This window comes from Camelina sativa, chromosome 20, assembly GCF_030686135.1.
Source record: "Camelina sativa cultivar CO46 ecotype springtype chromosome 20, ASM3068613v1".
Taxonomy (NCBI): Eukaryota; Viridiplantae; Streptophyta; class Magnoliopsida; order Brassicales; family Brassicaceae; genus Camelina; species Camelina sativa.
In genome coordinates this window covers 25,101,626-25,123,965 of record NC_141899.1, presented here as the reverse complement: position 1 = coordinate 25,123,965, position 22,340 = coordinate 25,101,626, and the positions used below count along the sequence as shown (strand labels likewise).

The 22,340-nt window shown below is 38.6% G+C and overlaps 4 pseudogenes; 3 read left to right on the top strand and 1 right to left on the bottom strand.

Annotated features, from left to right (window-relative positions):
* The first annotated feature begins 14,510 nt into the window (after positions 1–14,510).
* LOC147919329 (auxin-responsive protein SAUR24 pseudogene) lies at positions 14,511–15,014 on the top strand (annotated as a pseudogene).
* Positions 15,015–16,727: 1,713 nt separating this feature from the next.
* LOC147919328 (auxin-responsive protein SAUR21 pseudogene) lies at positions 16,728–17,281 on the bottom strand (annotated as a pseudogene).
* A 397-nt stretch (positions 17,282–17,678) lies between these two features.
* LOC109131393 (auxin-responsive protein SAUR20 pseudogene) lies at positions 17,679–18,342 on the top strand (annotated as a pseudogene).
* A 1,573-nt stretch (positions 18,343–19,915) lies between these two features.
* On the top strand, positions 19,916–21,865 carry LOC147919327 (uncharacterized; annotated as a pseudogene).
* Positions 21,866–22,340: the final 475 nt, after the last annotated feature.

Here is a 22,340-nt window from a genome sequence, read left to right as displayed (position 1 = left end):
GTTGTGGCAAATGAGACTTGTTTTCTTTGTTTGGGATTTATGGAATTGGATCGTATGCTCATTGTTGGGAAATAACAATGTTTGATATTCACTATTATGGAATACAATTTCAGCTTCATCACAGGTTTCTATACTTTTAAATTGTAACTTCATGTGAATATGCTGTGTAGGGAACGGTTTATAGTAATCAGAAGACCAACCTAATTGATCGTTATAGCAGACAAATGAAGTCACTGTACACTCACTTAGTAGCACATAATAAAAGCTACAACTCAGATACAAATAGCTCAACACCGATGCTAAGAGAAATAATCAAATGGCATTAACATAGAGCTACTAAAAATTAAATCATAGCAAGAAAAGATAGCTAAGTTTAACGTACATATAACTAGCAAAAAGTACTATTATATAATTAAATATAACACGATATATGTGTTATTAGTCACTGTAATATAGCATCTTAAATATGCTATTATAGGATACCCTACGATAGCGCCTGCCCAGAAACGCTATCGTATATAGCCCCTCTATTATAGCGTTTCTTTTTATAGCATTCATGAAAACGCTATAATAACCATATCATAGCATTAATCATCTGCTATCAATACTCATTTTTCTTGTAGTGAAATGAGCTTAGGATTTAGATTTCCGCTTATATATGGCTGCCAATTCTCAGTTTAGGTAAAACCGATCTGTTCCAATTACCGAACCGACCCGAAACCGAATCCGAATTCTGATTATAATTGTCCCGAACGGTTTGCCCCTTGCTATTCCCAATTGCCGATACCAAAAATGTAGCGTTCCTCGATTCCGTTTGTCCGGTATTCGCCGACATCCCAGGGCGAGTAAAAATACTCAAATGTGAATGTCAATTTTTTGTGTGAGAGAGAAACAATGGTGTTGATGCAAATTGCAGAAATATTTCTACGAAATGCTTTTATCTTAGCTGTTAATTGTATATACAATGCACAAATGTTCTTATTAGTTGACAGTTCCTCGAGTATTTGCTTATATTTTCAATAAGTTTCTCTTTTTCTGTTAATTAACTCAATCTTAAGATTGTAATTTCAGTGATCTCGCTACACAAAACTCCAAAGCTAGCTTGAGATTGTTATATAAATACCTTCGGACCAAATTATTTATGAGCAGAACAGAGAAATCTCACGTGCAATTTCGAACACGTGCAAGAAGGATCCTTGTGGCCCCACCAAGGCGGCCTATAATCTTCTTTGCATATATTAGACTTTCCATCTAAGATAATTCTGAAGATTGTTGACTTAAGCTTGAAGTAAGCTTGAGTCATTAGTATTTCTAATCCTACCAAGTTGTGGTTTTCTAAAGGATTAGGATAATAACAAATATATTTAGCAGTTATCTAAATGTATAATGCCTAATGAGATTAGGATTTGGTTTTATAGTTTTCTATATAAGGAGATGTTAATGTGTGGCATAACTTATGAGTTTTAAGAGAGAACAAGAGAGTTTTAGGTTTTGAGAGAGTTTTCTAAAAATTTATAAAGAGAGTTATTCTTTTAAGGTTCTTGTCTTCTTAATTTTTTAAAGCTTCTTATTCAAATTCTAGATTTGGTTTCAGAGCTAAACACAATATGTCTGATACCACGGTTGCTGTCGTCAAAACTAAAGAACGGGGTGGATTCTCATGTCCTATGCTCAACTTGACAAACTACACAGTTTGGGCCATGCGAATGAGGATCACCCTTAGAGTTAACAAAGTTTGGGAAGTTATTGAAACAGACCAGATCGATGATGAGAAAAACAATTTGGCCATGGCTCTGTTATTTCAATCCATACCAGAAAGTCTTATTCTGCAGGTTGGTGAACTTGACACGGCGAAAAAGGTTTGGGAAGCTATCCAAGCATGGCATGTTGGAGCTGAACGAGTCCGAGAGGCTAGGCTACAAACACTCATGTCTGAATTTGACAGGCTTAAGATGAAGGATTCTGACAAAATTGATGATTTCGTCGGAAAAATCTCTGAAATATCCTCCAAATCTGCTGCACTCGGAGTTAACATCAAAGAATCAAAAGTAATTAAGAAGTTTCTAAAAAGTCTGCCATGAAGAAAGTTCATACACATCGTAGCATCCCTTGAACAAGTTTTAGACCTTAATACGACTACCTTTGAAGATATAGTTGGACGCATGAAGGCGTATGAAGAACGTATCTCTGAGGAAGAAGATGTATCAGAAGATCAAGGAAAGCTTATGTATGCGAATATGGAGACACAATCAAACCGAGATTACAATGACAACTTCCGCTACAGAGGTCGAGGAGGACGATCTTACTACACAGGCAGAGGTCGAGGAAGGACTAATGGAGGAAGAGACACATCAAAGATAACCTGTTTCAGATGTGACAAAATTGGACATTATGCTTCAAGCTGTCCTGATCGCCTGCTTAAGTTACAAAAAATTCAAGAACTCGACAACAAAGAAACTCAGGATACAGACGAGCTTATGATACACGAGGTAGTCTTTTTGAACGAGAAGCTCTGCAACCTAAGTCAAATGGACACTAACGCAAGAGAAGACAATATTTGGTATCTCGACAATGGTGCTAGTAACCATATGACTCGTGATCGTCGATATTTTGATAGCATTGATAACTCTGTTATAGGTAAAGTAAGATTTGGCGATGATTCAAGGATAGATATAAAAGGTAAAGGACCAATCTCCTTTATTGATATCAATGGTGAACCTCGGAAGATGATGGATGTGTACTTTATCCCAGACTTAAAGAGCAATATTATCAGTCTGGGACAAGCCACTGAAGCAGGGTGTGACGTCAGGATGCTAGGAGAGTGTCTGACCATGCATGACCGAAACAGAAAACTACTTGTGAAGGCAGATAGGTCAAAGAATCGGTTATACAAGGTCCGTATGGGAGTTGAGAACACTACCTGTCTGCTCTCATCTACTGTTAGTGAGTCTAGTAGATGGCACGCAAGTTTGGGGCACTTAAATGCTGAGAATTTGAAAAATATGATGCAGAGGGATCTCACCTTTGGACTACCACGTTTTGTTCTTGACACAGAAGTTTGTTCATCATGTTTGCTCGGTAAGCAAACTCGAAGATCTTTTCCTTGCGCTATTTCATACAGAGCAGCTAATGCTCTAGAACTTATTCATGGAGACCTTTGTATTGATCAAGATCGAGTAAGCTAGGAGGTGTTTGTATGGTCGTCCATACAAGAAGGTTAAGGGGCCGTGTCTTACATAAGGGGCCGAGCTCTACCATGTCCCATGGAGTGAAGAAAGAGGCAACAATGTTCTAAGGCCGAAGAGAAGGATCGAGAATCTCCGTATAGCCGTTAGGCGAGAAGGAAGAAGAAAGTCACGGGTTTGTTATTCTCTTGGGAGACCAAGTCAGGTCGCTTTCACTCTAGGGATTAGTGTTTCTCTCTCTTTGTGTCCCTATCTATCCCGTGTTGGTTGTAAGGGAGTAGCCCTAAATATTAAGACCTATTTAAAGGCTTGTAGCCACCTTGTAGAAGATATACTAATGGAATCTCATATTTCTCTTATTCTCTTTGCCGACTTCATACTCTCTATCTCAAACTCTTCTCTTTACTTCCGCTTAAACTAACAAGGTATAAGAGCAAGTTTCTCGATTCCTGACTCTCTAAACTCACTCTTTGATTCTCTATACTCTTCTTTACTCTCTCTATACTCTCGCTACTCTTGTTACTATATTCTCGTTACTACACTCACTACTCAATTTAAACCATTTCTTAAACTCATGGACAACTCCAAGCCGATTGTTACACCGGTGGTCCTAAAAGGGGCCAACTACTTGTTGTGGAAGAGGACCACGAAGACCGCGCTTAATGGCCAGAGACTATGGATCCACATCGAAATGGACCAACTCCCCAAGAAAGCCATTAAAGATGACGGTAAAGAAGGAATGGAAGAAGACAGGAGGCTGAACTCAAAAAGGAAATCAAGTGGTTCCAAGAAGATCAGACCGTGCTTGCCATTCTCCAGAACTCGCTTGACGCACCAATCCTCGAGGCATACTCGTATTGCAAGACGGCCAAGGAGCTATGGGAGACGCTTGCGAATGTATATGGTAATGTGACCAACTTGACCCGAGTATTTGAAGTCAAGAAGGCCATCAACTGCCTCCACCAAGAAGACTTGGAGTTCACAAAACATTTTGGGAAGTTTAGGTCGCTTTGGGCAGAACTTGAGATGCTTCGACCAAGCACCATCGACCCAACTATCCTCAACGAGAGAAAGGAGCAAGACAAGGTCTTCGGTCTCCTAGTCACTCTCAACCCGGCTTTCAACGATCTCATCAAACATATCCTTCGTGGGGGCAAGCTGCCTACCCTTGAAGACGTGTGCTCTCAAGTACAAAAGGAACAAGGTTCTCTTGGTCTCTTTTGTGGAAAGGAAGACTTGGCCATGGCCAACAAGGGTGTTTACAGGCATGAGGACCGGAAAGTGGTGGTATGCAACCATTGCAAGAAGAGAGGTCATGTCAAGGACAAGTGCTGGATTCTTCATCCTCATCTCAAGCCGGCTAAGTTCAAGGCCAATCTCTCGCAAGAAGGGCCAAGCGGCCAAGGCACTAGAGCGGCGAACCAAGGAGGGGCGGTGAACACGGCCATGGCAGCGTCCTATGGAGACCTTGTGAGGAAATCAGAATTGGGGGCTCTCATCAAGTCCATTACCGCATTAAAGGACTCCGGTACCACCTTCTTTGCTTCAAAACCTAGTAAATCTCTTGTTGTAGACTTGGGAGCTTCTCATCACATTATAAGTAACCCGAGTCTCATAAACAACATAAAACCGGCTGCTGGTAGTGTTATCATTGCTAATGGTGACCGTATACCTGTTAAAGGAGTAGGAGACTTGAAATTATTTGATATGAACTCAAAAGCTTTCTTTATGCCTACTTTTACATCTAATCTTTTGTCACTTACGAGAGCAACTACTGATTTAAATTATTATACTATTTTTGGGCCTAATAGTGTACATTTTCAGGATATTGAGACTGGAAATATTCTTGGAAAAGGAGATGCTAGAGGAGATCTCTATGTCTTAGAGAAAACTTCATCACAGTCTTCTAATTCGTTTTCACTTATGTCGAATCTTAGTAATATTTTGAGTGATGTATGGCATGCTAGGCTAGGCCACCCTCACTCTCGTGCTCTTGAATTAATGTTGGCAAATGTTTCCTTTGATAATTCTAGTTGTGAACCTTGTATCCTTGGAAAACATTGCAAGTCTATTCTCCCTAAATCTAATACCATTTATGAGCATTGTTTTGATTTAGTGGATTCTGATGTGTGGACATCTCCATGTCTTTCTAGAGATTAATAACAAGTATTTTGTGACATTTGTTGATGAAAAATCTAAGTATACTTGGCTTACTTTGTTACCCTCTAAAGATAGAGTTTATGATGCTTTTGTTAAATTTCAAAATTATGTTACTAATCATTTCAATGCTAAAATTAAGGTACTTAGATCAGACAATGGGGGAGAATACACAAGTCACAAACTAAAAGAGCACTTAGAGAATCATGGCATTTTACAACAAACTAGCTGTCCATACACTCCTCAAAAAAATGGGGTAGCTGAGAGAAAGAATCGCCATCTCATGGAGGTTGCGAGATCAATGATGTTTCACTTGAATGTACCAAAGAGGTTTTGGGGTGATGCCGTGATGACTGCATGCTATCTAATCAACCAAACTCCAACTAAGATTCTTCATGACTCATCTCCATTTGAAATCCTTAATCAGACTAAACCCTCTCTTGATCACTTACGAGTTTTCGGGTGTGTGTGTTTCGTTTTGATCCCAGGAGAACAAAGGAGTAAGCTTGATGCAAAGAGTACGAAATGCATGTTCATTGGCTACTCTACGACGCAGAAGGGTTACAAGTGCTATGATCCGGCCCATGGCCGTATGTATGTCTCCCGGGATGTGAAGTTTCTTGAGACCCAAGAATACTATACGAACAAAGACTGGGCAAGTTTAAAGGACTTAACTCAATCTACAAGTGATAGGGCGGCCAACTTGAAGTTCCTTCTTGATCACCTTGGCGTCACAACTACACCACCGCACCCTTCCGAGACAAGAAGTCAGACTGACCCAGGGAGTCCGATCCAATCACGACCAGAGGAGGAAGCAGCCCAATCACAATCCTCAGATCGTGTTACTTCAACTCCATCAGATGACAACATGCCCACTGACACCGGCCCGGCTCATAACACCGTCAGCTCAGACTCGGACCATACCGATAGTACCGATGATGTTGATCCAGAGCCCACACAGAACTTGACTACACATGCAGGCTCCCAACAACAACTTCGGCGCAGTGAACGGTTAAAACAACCTCAGCGTAGTGAAAGGTTAAAGAATCAACGGGTCTATTATAACAACCAGGCGGTGGCTCATCCTATCCTGGCTGTTTGTTTGCTTGACCTTGTTCCTCCAGATCATGTTGCGTTCCTGGGCAAGATTGACGCTCAGTTTGTTCCTAACACGTATGAGGAAGCCAAACAATATCAGGTTTGGCTCGATGCTATTGATGATGAACACGGTGCCATGACTCGTAATCATACATGGGACGAGGCTGACTTACCACCAGGGAAGAAAGCGGTGAGCTCCAAGTGGGTGTTCACCATCAAATATTTGACCACTGGTGAGGTGGAACACTACAAAGCTCGCTTGGTGGCTCGTGGCTTCACACAAACGTACGGTACTGACTACACCGAGACTTTTGCTCTGGTCGCCAAGTTACACACGGTTCGAGTCGTTCTTTCACTGGCTACCAACCTATCATGGGAATTATGGCAAATGGATGTCAATAATGTGTTCCTTCAAGGGGAGCTTGCAGAGGAGGTCTATATGCACCCTCCTTCGGGCTTGGAAGCTACTATTGCTCCGGGCAAGGTTCTCCGCCTTCGGAAAGCAATATACGGCTTGAAACAATCTCCTTGGGCATGGTACCACAAACTGAGCTCCACACTCCGCAACCATGGCTTCAAAAGGTCTGAGGCTGATCACACGCTGTTTACCCTTTGGACCAATGTTGGTCGTGTGGTGGTTCTTGTCTATGTTGATGACATAATCATCTCTGGTGATGATAAGGACGGTATTTCTACAACTAAAACTCTTCTTAATTCCACTTTTGATATTAAGGATCCTGGTGAGCTCAAATACTTTCTTGGGATTGAAATCTCTCGCTCTCCGAAGGGGTTGTTTCTTTCTCAAAGGAAGTATACACTTGACCTTATACAAGAAACAGGTAAGCTTGGCGCCAAACCGGTTTCTACACCGCTTGAAGAGGGCTACCAGGTCAAGCAAAAGGGGGAGATGAAGAAGACGCCAAATGCTCCGGTTAGCAAGTTAGCTGAGCCATATGAAGATGTGGGAAGACACCGACGGCTTGTGGGAAAATTAATCTATCTTACGATCACAAGACCGGACTTATGCTATGCGGTGAACCAAGTTAGTCAACATATGAAAGCACCGATAAATTTCGAATGGGACACGGTGGAGAGGATTCTTTGCTACCTGAAGGGAAGTCCTGGCCAAGGGATCTGGATGAGAAAGAATAACAACACGGAGCTTGTAGGGTATTGTGATGCAAACTATACCGGTGATACGATGGATAGGAGATCAACAACCGGATATTGTACATTTATAGGCGGCAATCTAGTGACTTGGAAGTCAAAGAAGCAGAAGGTCGTCTCCTGTTCAAGTGCTGAGTCCGAATATAGAGCCATGAAGAAGCTTACAAATGAACTAACCTGGCTCCAAGCTCTTCTCAAGGACCTTGGAGTTTAATCTGATCAACCGATCATCATGCATTGTGACAACAACGCTGCAATACACATGGCCACCAACTCAGTATTCTATGAGAGAACGAAACACATTTAGGTAGACTGCCACAAGGTTCGAGAAAAGATTGAAGAAGGAGTAATCTTACCATGCCACACACTAAGCAAAGATCAATTAGCTGACATATTCACCAAAGCTGCGAGTCTTCAAGTTTGCGATTATATTCATAGCAAGCTTGGACTTGTAGATCCTACACGACCATGAGGCACTCTCCTAACTTGTGGAGATCACACTCTTTTCCTTAACATAGTTTTGTCCCACGTGGTTTTCTATGTTAAGGTTTTTAACGAGGTGATCTTTCACAAGTTCCAAGCTTAGTCATTTCATTTGGCTAAGCTTGAGGGGGAGTATTGATCAAGATTGAGTAAGCTAGGAGGTGTCCGTACGGTCGTCCGTACAAGTAGGTTAAGGGGCCGTGTCTTACATAAGTGGCTGAGCTCTACCATGTCCCATGGAGTGAAGAAAGAGGCCACAATGTTCTAAGGCCCAAGAGAAGGATCGAGAATCTCCTTATAGCCGTTAGGCGAGAAGGAAGAAGAAAGTCACGGGTTTGTTATTCTCTTGGGAGACCAAGTCAGGTCGCTTTCACTCTAGGGATTAGAGTTTCTCTCTCTTTGTGTCCCTATCTATCTCGTGTCAGTTGTATCGGAGTAGCCCTAAATATTAAGACCTATTTAAAGGCTTGTAGCCACCTTGTAGAAGATATACTAATGGAATCTCATATTTCTCTTATTCTCTTTGCCCACTTCATACTCTCAATCTCAAACTCTTCTCTTTACTTCCGCTTAAACTAACACTTTGTGGTCCTATTTAACCAAGCACGGCTGCAAGGAACAAATACATCTTTGTTCTTATAGACGATCTCACTCACTACATGTGGACAATCTTGCTTAAGGAGAAGAGCGAAGCTTTTGGAAAATTCAAGAAATTTAGACATCATGTGGAACAAGAAATAGGATCAACTATCAAAACGTTAAGGACAGATAGGAGAGGAGAGTTTTTATCTCAGGATTTTAACTCTTTCTGTGAAGACTCCGGCATCAAGCGACATCTCACACCTCCATACACTCCGCAGCAGAATGGGGTTGTTGAAAGACGCAATAGGACGCTGTTGGAGATGACTAGGAGCATCATGAAGCACATGCGAGTACCAAACTATCTTTGGGGAGAAGCCATTAGACATTCTACTTACCTCCTGAACAGAATAGCAACAAGGGCTCTTGAAGACAAAACCCCTTATGAAGCTTTACATAACAAAAGGCCAAATATTAGTCATCTACGAGTCTTTGGTTGTATCGGATATGCGAAGGTAGAAAAGCCACACTTAAAGAAGCTCGATGATAGGTCTCAGGTCACGGTTCATCTCAGAACAGAACCAGGGGTCAAGGCGTATAGACTACTTTATCCAGAAACACGACGAATAATAGTAAGCCGGGATGTTGTGTTTGATGAAACAAAGGGGTGTAGCTGGAGTCCCAACAATCAAGAGCTGGAACAGAGTGGAAGTTTTAGTGTGACATTAGGAGAATTTGGTAACCGTGGCATACAAGAAGAAATTACAAGAGATATTGCAGAGCAAGTTGCAGAGGAGCAGGATCGTGAGGATACCTGATGTAACCCCGGACGACGGCCGTGACTCACGAACGTACGGAATGGACTGGAACTGATGGAATCGGGTCCGTGTGGCTCCAACGAACGATAGGAACGGATGGAAGAGGTTCATGAGGAGACGTTCGACTCGTTAGTCTCTTGGTACGATGAAGATAGAGGCGAAAGAGGTTCACGACGAGATACTCGACTCGTTAGTCTCTTGGTTTGATGGAGATAGAAGGTGGATCGATGTAGCGACACGCAAGGGATGGATCTCCTTGTGATACGGCTAAGCTAGAAGGTTACGAACCCGGTTCGTGAAGCATCTAGAGTTTCGTTTCAATCGCTGAAAACGAGAGATAAAAGGAACACCTTTGACTTTTATTACTAGTCTAATCTTTACATCATGGGGTCTAGGTCCTTTAAATAGGCTAGCCATTACAAGGGAATCCCAAACCCTAAACACGTGGGTTAAAACAAAACGCAGCGTCCAGGAACAAATTTAAAAGACAACAGTCACAAAGGAAAAACAAAGGAGAAAAGCAAAAGATAGGATGGCCACGTGGCCGAGAGTGGTCCACGGCCGTGACCATGCACTAGGGTTCGTAGCCTCGTTAACACCTCCTTGGTAAACCCGTTGGGACAAACCCAAGGTAGGAAAAAGAGTACTATTTCCCCTAATGACTTGGAGGTCTTCACCCTTGAGTAATGGTGAAGACAGAGAAAGGAACCTCGGCCGGCCGTCCGGTGGCTTGAATGACTCCATGCTCGAACTCCTCTTGATCTTGAACGAATGCTTGGACAAAGATGAGGCACTTCTTTTTGGCCTCCCTAGCTGCTGTCCGGCTCTTTGTAGTTGCTCCGGGCATCAAATTTGGTGCATGGGTCGATGGCCGTCTTGATCCGGTCGCGGCCACGTCCACGTCTTCCTGTCTGGTTCCGTCTTGGTACGCGTCCTGGTCATGGCCGTCGTCCCAGGTTCCATCAATACCTCTCCAGATTATGATGATGAACGTAATGATGACATCTCAGAAGCCTCGAATGGTGATGAGGAGGTTCGAGATCAGTCTCAGGCTCAACCTACGCTAAGGAGAACTACGAGACAGACTGTGAAACCAAAGTATCTTCAAGATTATGTTTTACTTGCAGAAGAGGAGGGTGAGTTGATGCTCTTATGCTTAAACAACGAACTAAGGAACTTTTACGAAGCTAAAGGAGTGAAAGAGTGGATGCTTGCCTGTGAAGATGAGATACAATCAATTAAGAAAAACCAAGTGTGGAATCTTGTTAATTTACCTGTAGGAGCTAAACCGATTGGATTGAAGTGGATTTTTAAACTCAAAAGAAACTCTGATGGAAGTATAAATAAGCACAAAGCTCGCTTAGTAGCAAAAGGATACGTACAACAGTATGGAGTCGATTTTGAAGAGGTTTTTGATCCAGTGGCTAGAATAGAAACTATAAGACTTCTTGTCAACCTTGCTGCATCCAACGGCTGGGAGATACATCACTTGGATTCCAAGACGGCATTTCTTCATGGTGAGCTAAAAGAAACCGTCTATGTAACACAGCCTGAAGGATTTGAGGTTAAAGGAAGCGAAGATAAGGTGTACAAGCTTAACAAAGCCCTCTACGGATTGAGACAAGCTCCGAGAGCATGGAAAAATAAGCCTAATCAGATTCTCATTGAGCTACAGTTCAATAAATGCTCAAAAGAACCATCAGTCTATCAAAAGGAGGTGAGAGGAGATCTCCTTGTAGTTGTGGTTTATGTTGATGACTTGTTTGTTTTAGGAACAAACATTCACATTATCAATGAATTCAAGAAAGAGATGGCTTCGAAATTCGATATGAGTAATCTTGGAAGGTTAACATACTTTCTAGGAATTGAAGTATGTCAGTATGATGGAGGAATAAGGTTGAGCCAAAGAAGATATGCTAAGAAGATACTTGAAGAAGCTGGTATGAAAAACTGTAACTCTGTTCTGACACCAATGAAATTTGGGTTGAAACTAGCTAAATCAGAAGAAGAAGGAATTGATGCTACGAGTTACAGATAAAATGTCGGCTGTTTTCGCTATTTACTTCATACTCGACCAGATTTAACATATTGTGTTGGAGCCCTAAGTAGGTACATACAGAATCCGAAGGTGTCTCACGGTGCTGCAATGAAACAATGCTTACGTTATTTGCATGGAACTATAACATACGGTTGGGAGTTCAAACGCTCTGTTTCAGAGGTGCCTAGATTGATAGGATTTATTGATAGCTCCCATTAAGTCGATCCAGATGATGGCAGGAGTACCACTGGTCACATCTTCTATCTTGGAGGAAGTCTGATCTCTTGGTGCTCACAAAAGCAAGATACAGTAGCATTGTCGTCTTGTGAGGCTGAATTCATGGCCGAAACAAAGGCGGCTCGACAAGCTTTGTGGCTTCAAGATTTACTTAGTGAGGTTACTAGTACACCGTGTGAGAAGGTCACAATTTGTATTGATAACCAGTCTGCAATTGCTCTTACTAGGAATCTAGTTTTCCATGGAAGGAGCAAGCACATTCATACTAGGTGCCACTTCATTAGAGAGTGTATGGAAAAGGGGCAAGTGGAGGTAGTACATGTTCCAGGAAATGAGCAGAAGGCTGACATTCTCACTAAAGCCCTTGGGAGAATCAAGTTCAAGGAAATGAGAGAACTAATTGGAGTTCAAGACTTGGAGGAGACTGACTTCAAGCTTAAGGGGAGATTGTTGAGTTAAGCTTGAAGTAAGCTTGAGTCATTAGTATTCCTAATCCTACCAAATTGTGGTTTTCTAAAAGATTAGGATAATAACAAATATATTTAGGAGTTATCCCCTATATAATAAAACGGAAGTACACAACTTTTTTTTTGTAGACTATATAAGTTTTATAAGTTGGTTACAAAATAGGTTATACATTAAATATAGGTTGGTTACAAAAAAAGGTTATAAATTAATTGGTCAATATGTGGGCTATATGAATACACTTAAGAATATCCCAAAGAATCCTCTTAAAAAAAATATTCCAATGATTTATACAATTTCCAAAATAAAATATTTAGTATTCCATGTATTGTTACAAAATATATACTATTAGACATAAAAAGGAATAAAGTCTTGGCAATTTATTATACTTAATCGTGATTTCTGAGATCTTATTGTGCTGTTAAAAATAAAATCTTACCTAAGCACGGATCATATAAAAACACTTTCACCAAACATGTTTAAAAATTAAAATAAAAACAAACAACAAACATAATCATTTCTCATACATAAAATTACAAATTAATAATATAAAACTTACAAAATAGGTGTTTTTTTCAAGCCATCATATTTAGCATATGATTTTATTGCATAATGTTTTATATAAAAAAACTTTTAAAAACAATCATATAAATTATTTTTATTCTAAAATTATAATATAAATAAAAGAAATTTTAACCCGTGTTCTAACACGGGTCCAAATCTAGTCTAAATATATAATGCCTAATGAAGGATTTGGTTTTATAGTTCTCTATATAAGGAGATGTCAATGTGTGGCATAACTTATGAGTTTTAAGAGAGAACAAGAGAGCTTTAGATTTTGAGAGAGTTTCCTAAAGATTTATAAAAGAGAGTTATTCTTTTAAGGTTCTTGTCTTCTTAATTCTTTAAAGATTCTTATTCAAATTCTAGAAAGATTATTGTTTAAGTTTTCGCGGTTTACTTTTCTTGCTTTGCACTGCATGATCAGTTAAATTTAATATCATCTCCATCTTTGTATTTGAAATATTTCAGTTGAGAAAGTGGCTAAAATAAGCCATGGATCCGGATTATATATTTGAATATATTTATATACTGTAACCTCACTTGGTTTTATTTAAAAACAGTTATATTAATACATTTCTATTAAAAGAATTTTCCTTTTTTTTCAATAATCGATCCAAAATGTATTAACATGAATTGTGTGCAACCACTTCAAAAAAAAAATTAGAACAACTCTTTCAAGAAGAAAGAGAAAATTAATTTAATCCTCTATTTACAAGGAACAACTCTAACTCCAAGAACACTATGTTGGATCATCATCATTGGAGCCGAGAAGTCACGTCGACGAAGGTATCTTCCGGACAAGGGATCGTTAAGCCACCCATCGGATGATCGAACACAAACTCTTCTTCATATTTACTGAGCAGAGCTTGAAAAGAAGGCTGGTTCAAGTATGAAATTGGCACCAAATACCCTTCTTCAGGATTTCTCCAACGTACACTGCAAGAAATCCTTTTGGGGCCGCCGAGGCTGCTCTGGTGGAGCCGCTTAGAATCTTCTTTGCACCCAATAGACTTCTCACCAAAGCCATTTCTATTTCTTTTGTCTGAAAGTTTGAATTCTGAAGATGAATGAAAAGATTCAAGTTATTGGATTGCTTGTTGTTAGTTGATGATGGACAGAATGGGTTATGTGTGTATATATAGAAAGATCAATGAAGGAGTTGAAACCTCTCTGAAAAATCCTTGAAACTTGTGGTATTGCAGCGTGTGGGACAGACTAGAACAGAGAACATGGCTCTGTCTATCCCATTGGAAAAGATGCATTGATGAAATTTATTTTCTTGATGATATAAGAAATTATGTTCTGTTGTTGAACAACATCAGGTTCCGACTTTGACTTATTATTAAATCCACCATTTAGACCACATATATTAGATAATGGTCACTGAACATGGAGAATAGAAACTTGCTGGTTGTTACTCACAATGGCATGTCTTATCTAAAAAAAGAGAAAAACATTGAGCAAACAAGCCCTTGTGGATTGCATATGTAGTTTGTTTCTAGTTTATTATTCCACACGCATTTAATTATCTCAATCAAAACAAATTGCATTAATGCGTCTTTTCAAAATGGTAGAGACTAGAAACAAGCCCTTGTGGATTGCTGTAGTTTGTCCCACGCTTCAAGTCCACTAGTTTCAAGGATGTTTATCAGGGAAGTTTCAACTCATTCATTAATCTTTCTATATATACACACATAACCAATTCTTTTTATCATCAACAAACAGATAACAATATATCATACAACTTGAATCATTTCTTACATCTTCAGACTTAGCTTCAAAAGGAATTCTAATTTTCATACAAAGAAATAATTTCATTAATGGCTTTCGTGAGAAGTCTATTGGGTGCAAAGAAGATTTTAAGACGCTCCACTGCAGCAGCCTCGGCGGTGCCAAAAGGGTTTCTTGCAGTGTACGTTGGAGAGAGCCAGAAGAAGAGATATTTGGTGCCAACTTCATACTTGAACCAGCCTTCATTCCAAGCCTTGCTCAGTAAATCCGAGGAAGAGTTTAGATTCGATCATCCGATAGGTGGCTTAAGGATTCTTTGTCCTGAAGATACCTTCATCAATGTGACTTCTCGCCTCCAATGATAATGATCCTACATTTAGTTTATCCGAGTTAGAAAACTAGACTAATTCATTGTATATAGATTTTTTACTCTTTCTTCTTGAACGGGCTGTGTTATAAATGTTAAGAGATTGGATGCCATTTCTTTATGGAGCTGACACTATCATTTCAAGACAATTTGAAAAGATCTTTGAAATCTAAAGACCACAACATTTGAAGAACCTTTAGTTATAATTAGAAATCATGGTTAGACAAAATATCAGTTACCGTATTTATCATATCGGTGTATTTTTTTTGGCTAAATCTAATAGATTTTAATTACACGCGCGAGTAACTGTTTTTTTCCTTTTTCGTCTTCCTAATGGCCCTTGAAATTAACATACACAGTACTATAAATACGAGTCACGACGAGACCACTTTTGTTCTATTTGCCTAGATTCAAGTTTCAGGTAAGAGCTTCAAAGTCTTTAACGCGTTTTTATTTATTCCTCTATAACCCATAAGCTTTTTCAGTTTTGTTCTAAAGATCAGTCGTTTTTTTTATTGTTATAACATATAGATCCGATCCCTTCGCTTGTTAATTGTTATAACATATAGATCTTTAAACTTTTGGTCTAATATATTTGCGTTTCTTTGTCTCGCAGAAGAAGAAAAGAATATCTCGGTGGTTGAAAATTACAACGAGAAAGAGCAACAAGAGGTTGTTGGGTTTAGGTTTCATCCTATGGACCAAGAAGGCATCGGCTATTGTCTCGGGCGTAATAAGGTTGACTCACACAGAGACAGACTTTTTCGAACCTAACGAGTGGTACTACTTTTTGACACTGTCTCAGGTCTCTGGAAGCCGCAAAGTCAAAGTAGAGACGTGTGAGGGGCGTTGGAAAGCCCTTGGGAAGCTGAGTGATGTCGTATCAAAAGATAAGCGTGAGGTGATTGGGAAGAAGAGGATTCTCAGTTTCAGTGGTTGGACCATGACGGAATAATATCCCCTTGATGGTTCCTCATTCCAAAATCAAGTTCTCTGTCACCTTAAAGGACCGTGATTCTGTGTTTTGGTTAATGTCAGTGAAGAGGATGAAGAAATTAACGATTGGTACTACTTTTATTTTATTTTACTTCAATTCTAAGTTTAGTTTGAAAATTCTCTTGTAGTCTTATTTATTTATGAAGAACAGTTATATTTTAAGGAGGATATCATATGTTTTCTTGTTTATTTAAAGACATAGAGATGATAGATCATTAAAGTTCTTATGAGCTTTCAATTTCTTATAAACGGAATAAATAACACATGGTCTCATCTAATGTATTATGAATCTATGATACAATGAAGTATCTGAATAAAGCTTGTATCCAGAGCAAACTAACAGATGCTTTGTACGTCAAAAATTATTAAAGAGAGGCAGAGCAAACGGGGGAAGAGAGAAACAGAGCAAATCTCAAGAAACAGAACAAAAAAAGCAAGACAACATGTCATATTGTTTATACAAAAGATGTGAGAGCTTAGACCTTATACTAATTTTTTCATGACGCTATATATTTGCCACCAGATTGAACATTACTGTTAAACAGGAATTGAACTGAAAATTAATAACCTAAATGACTGAAAATTAATAACTGTTTATATTTCTGGTTGATTAAAAGTAAAACGAAAGGTAGAATAGTAATGCAATCATACACTAAAATTGAAGTAGAAGCCGTTTACTTTTGAGTTTTGAGTATCTCTTTTTCTTATGCTGTTCAGTTTAGCTAAAAATCATTTATTTCCTTGTTAGATGAAATAGTATTTCAATGGATAAGAAATTGGTTAACTTAAGCTAATGGATAAGATTATTCATACTCTCACTTGGTAATCGATCCAAAATGTAATTAACATTAACCATGATCGTGTCTATTGAATAAAAAATGGCATCCATTTCAAAAAATTTAGAACAATTCTTTCAAGAAGAAAGAAACAAAAAAGAAAGAATAAAAATCCTCTATTTACAAGGAACAAGTCTATCTCTAACTCAGAAGAACTAAATGTTGGATTATCATCATTGGAGCCGAGAAGTCACATAGATGAAGATATCTTCCGGACATGGTATCGTTAAGCCACCCATCGGATGATCGAATCCAAACTCTTCCTCCGATTTACTAAACAGGGCTTGGAATGAAGGCTGGTTCAAGTATGAAATTGGCACCAAATATTTCTTCTTCTGGCTTCCTCCTACGTACACTGCAAGAAACCCTTTTGGTGGCCCCGAGGCTGCTCTTTTACTCATGGAAGCAGCTGCGGTGGAGCGGCTTAGAATCTTCATTGCACCCAATAGACTTCTCACCAAAGCCATTTCTATTATTTTTATATGAAAAGTTTATAATTCTTTTGAAGCTTATTTAAATGGATAAAAAGAAAAAACTCAAGTTATTTGATATATTGCTTGTTCCTGGTTGATGAGAGGAACAATGGGTTAAGTGTGTATATATGGAAAGATCAATGAAGGACTTGAAACCTCTCTGAGAAAATCATTGAAACTTGTGGTATTGAAGCGTGTGGGACAGACCGGAGACTAGAACAGAGCTCACATGGTTCTGTCTTTACCATCTGGAAAAGAAGAAACTAGCTGGTCATTATTATTGACAATAGCACGTCTTATCTAAAAAAACATTGAGAAAACAGTCCCTTGTGAATTGCATATGGACTTTGTTTTTAGTTTCTTGTCCCACACTCAATTAATTATCTCATGCATCAAAACAAGTTGCATCAATGCATCATTGCCAAATGGTAAATACAGAGCCATGTTCTCTGTTGTAGTCTGTCCGACGCTTCAAGACCACAAGTTTGAATGACTTTCAGAGAGGTTGCAACTCCTTCAATGATATTTCTATATATACGCACTTAACTCATTGTTTCTATAATCAACAAAAACAACAAGCAATCCAACAACTTGAATCTGTTTATTCATCTTCAGAAGCTTTAAAAAGAATTTAAACTTTTCAGAAAAAAAGAAATAAAAATGGCTTTCGTGAGAAGTCTACTAAGTGCAAAGAAGATTCTAAGCCGCTCCACCGCAGCAGCCTCGGCGGCACCAAAAGGGTTTCTTGCAGTGTACGTTGGAGAGAGCCAGAAGAAGAGATATTTGGTGCCAATTTAATATTTGAACCAGCCTTCATTCCAAGCCCTGCTCAGTAAATCGGAGAAAAAGTTTGGATTTGATCATCCGATGGGTGGCTTAACGATGCCATGTCCGGAAGATACCTTCATAAATGTGACTTCTCAGCTCCAATGATGATGATCCAACATATTTTTGTTCTTCCTAGTTTAGAAATAGACTTATATTCATTGTACATAGCTGACCAGAGCATTTTTGCTCTTTCTTGTTGAAAGAGTTATTCTAAAAGTTTAGAGAGTGAATGCCATTTTTATGCTAAAGACACGATTCATGTCGTCGATACATTTTGGATCATCCTTTATATATTAAAAGAAAAGCATTCTCACACAAAATGCTGACGTGTCGCACTCACAGAGCTCCAGACACTATTTTCTTTATTTATCATTAGTTTTTAATAATATTTACTTCAGTTTTCCAAAAATATAATTAACACCCAAAATTAAATTTTTATAATCTCTTTTAACTTAATTATATCCTTTAATTACATTTTCATAAAATCTTTAAAATGATTTTTAAGAACTTTTTGTTCATATGATATGATAATATAAGATTGATATTACAATAATTCTCACAGGTTAAATTTTAATTATTTTATAAAAAATTTATATACTTAAAATATATATATATATATATACTACACAATCGAATTTTAAATTCCAATTACTGATAAATATTATAGATTTTGTTAATAAAAACTACAGTAAAAATTATTTTGTATCGCACATAGTGCGGGTTGTTATCTAATTGAAAATTAAAGACAAAACACCAAACCAATTGAAGAACTATTTATAGTATAATTGATTAATTACGGATAAATACGATTAAGTATTGAGTTTTTAACATCCGGATTCATGGCCCAATGGTTGCGTGTATGAATCCGGATCAGAAGGTTGCATGTTAAATTCACGTTAGGTTCAATCCCCTGAACTTTTATATCTGGAATTCTTTACCAAATTTTTCCAGAATATATAGTTCTCTACACTACAAAAAATATATACATTGATAGCACCTCGTAATAGCACGATTTTCAAAACTGCTATCAAAGTTGAGTTTATAATTTGGTTACCATATGATAGCATTGTATAAATGCTATAATAGTTTTTTAAGAAGCAGGAACTATAATCACATATTCCGCCAAACACTTAGCAAATTTTTCCAAAAAATAAAAAGACTAAACACTTTATCGGACTCTCTCTCCTTCACTTCACCCCTTTCTCTTTTAGTTGCTGAAACCCTAAAATCTCGTGAGCCAATTCCGTTATTAAACTCGCCATCGCCGCCCTCTGAAGCACCGCCGGACTTAATCTCTGCAGGATTTGAGCTGCATTTGAAGGTTGGTTTGTTCGAGTCTTTCTCCTGCACTTCACCCAGTTACCTGTAAATCTCTTACACACACCAATTGGTTCGCCAATCACCGTCGCCGTCACCGCCCTCTGAAGTACCGCCAGATTTAAGTTCTGGATTTGAGCTCCACTCGAAGGTTGTTTTCTTCCTCATATGATTGTTTTATATAAGTTTTGATTTTTGGATATGCAATAGATTTGTTCAATTGATTCACAGTTATGAAATTAGAACAATTCACAGTTATTTTTCTACATGCAATAGATTTGTTCATTATCCAATTGATTCAGAGCACATTAGTATCCGATTAGTTATGTATCCAATTAGTCTCTGCGATTTTGTTTAAGTATCTGATTTTGTTATGTATCTAATTGAAACTTATACTCTTTCTTTAATTCTGTTTTGCAAGTGTTGCTAAGTGTACATCTTGGAACTGAACAAGCTTTTATTTATCTCAATTCACATGACAGGTTAGTAGCTTTTTTCTTTCCGTCTCTTATGTGAATTGAACAATCTTGCTAAGTGTATATCTTGTTTTTTTTTCTGTTTGGTTGTTTCTATAAGGAAATGAGGCGCAAACAGATTCCACACACTTGTAGCCGCAAAGGAATGGTTAGACTAGCTGAAGAATTGGTACGCTTAATGCAATTACGTTGTTAATTCTCAGAAGTTAAAAAGTATTTTGAATGATATATTATTTATTTGTTTAGAAACAAGAAATTTCAGATCATTATGAAGTGTCAAGAATCAAAGTGTGGGTGAAATCGCATAATAGAAAGGATGGGACACCCGTGAATACAAATGCAGCTGAAAAAATTGTAAGTTATAATTTAGTATCCTCGTGAATTTGGTTTTCAGTATAGATTTAAATTATACTGTTTTTACATGTAAATGACTAAATTTGCAGAAAAAGGCAGCTGAACTTGTTAATTCTGATCATCCATCAGTTGCAACAAATGAAGGATAACATACACTTAGCCAACTGTTAGGACCTGATAATCCCGGTCGAATGAGGGCAATGGGCAGAAATATGACTAAGACCAAATTTGCTTGTTTCCAAGCTAAGCACAAGTGTTTGGCTGAAATGGAAGAGAATCAAATTAAGCTCAAGCACAAGGTTACTGAACTACAAAATGAAATTTTCAATCTGAAGAACCAGGTAATGTATTATTCTATTTGTACAATAAGCTGATGGATAATGATGTAAACATTGTTTGATATTTTTCTTGCATGTTATAGAGACAAGAAGCTGAAGTTGGTGAAAACTCCGCTGCAAGGGTAAGTGATTAATAATTCATTATATTGATTTCTTTATAACTATACACTCTGATTTTGCTTTTAATAATCTAAATTTGCGTAGAGTCTGAACAAAAAATCACAACCAAAGTGTATTTTGATTGACCGGGCTGGTGATGCTGCGAATGTTGCTGAGGGACGTATTATATCGACGGATCCAGATGATGTTGTGAGTGGGATTCGTTTAGGTCCTTTAGATTATAAAGTATTGGTTGACACTGCCACTGTACCCGAAGCATTCCTTTGGAGACCTGCTGGTGAAATGTTCACGATTGAAGAATCTGTTGGACACATGATTGCATGGCCTGCCATGAAGTGTGTTAGTCTAGAACAGGGGGACCACAAAGAAGATATGGCACCACTGGTAAAGTTTGTACAGGTTATAGATCATCTAGAATACTTAAGTGATTTATTAATGTGTTTTATAGGGCACAAGAACCAATTCTTCGAACAAATGCAAACTACTTGATCTGTCTGACGATGATGTAGTTGTTGCTGAAGGCCATTGGAACACACAAGAACAGAAAGCTTTGGTGAATGGACTTCCACTCGGACCAAAGGGTGTAAAATTTTTTGTTGATGTGGTACACGAACCCAACATATTTATTTGGAGGTCTACAAAAGATGCGACATACATAGAGGACTGTTTACTGTCTTTTGTAGCATAGCCTGTCACCAAAGTTGTCTTTGAAAACAACCTAGATGTAACAGGTCAGTTATCTCCTACTCAAAATTATGCATCTAAATCGCATATGACACAAACCTCAGCATCATGCGAGAAGTCTTCAAGAACAGTTCCAAAATCTAATGCAATGGAAACTCAAACAGCTGCACAGTCCCCTCTTCGAAGATCTCCAGTAACTTATATTTATATGTTCTGAAAAGTTGATTATGGTTATGTCTCATTCCTGTAGTAATTGGTTGATATTGTCAAATTGTCAGCGACAAAATGGAGCTATCAAGGAAAATCAGAAGTGTAAGTTAATGGATAGTAGCGGAAGGAAGCGGGTTGTTGTTGAAGGACGGGTGCATTCAACTGATCCAGAGCAAAAGGTACACTGTGTTCACTTGGGTTCTAATAACGATGTGCGAGTTTGGATAGATATAGTCAAGGTAGATGACACAACGGTTTGGAGGCCATCATATGAGATTGGGTATATGAGAGATGCACTTGGTTCATCTATCGCATGGCCAATTGATCAGTTGGTCATCTATTGACTGTTGTAAACTGATGCTTGTGCTTTTGGTAAGTATTATTTACTGTGATGCTTGTGCTTATAGTATTTCATGTGCAAAACTGATATAAAACAATATCCATTATTACAGGGGATTGATATCTTGTGTTTTTGTTGGGTTTTAAGCCTTGTTTTTGCATAATCTTGTTGCATAATCATGTCATTCTAGGTTGTTTTAGGAGCATTTGCATCTAGTTGTTATTCTCTCAGGTTCTTGGAGTGATCCCTACACATTTGGAGCATTTGGGTCTGTTTTATTGCAAAGAGGAGTAGTTGCCGAAAGGTGAGAGTGCGAAGGCACAAGCGGCCATCCCACGCGACCACACCACCCGGCCAAAGTTCAACCGACGGTGTTTAGATGACTAATGTGCGAAGGCACACGCGGGCACCACACGCGGCCAAGCCATGGCCGATGGTGTTTAGACGACCAAGGCGCGAGAAGACACGCGGCCACACCA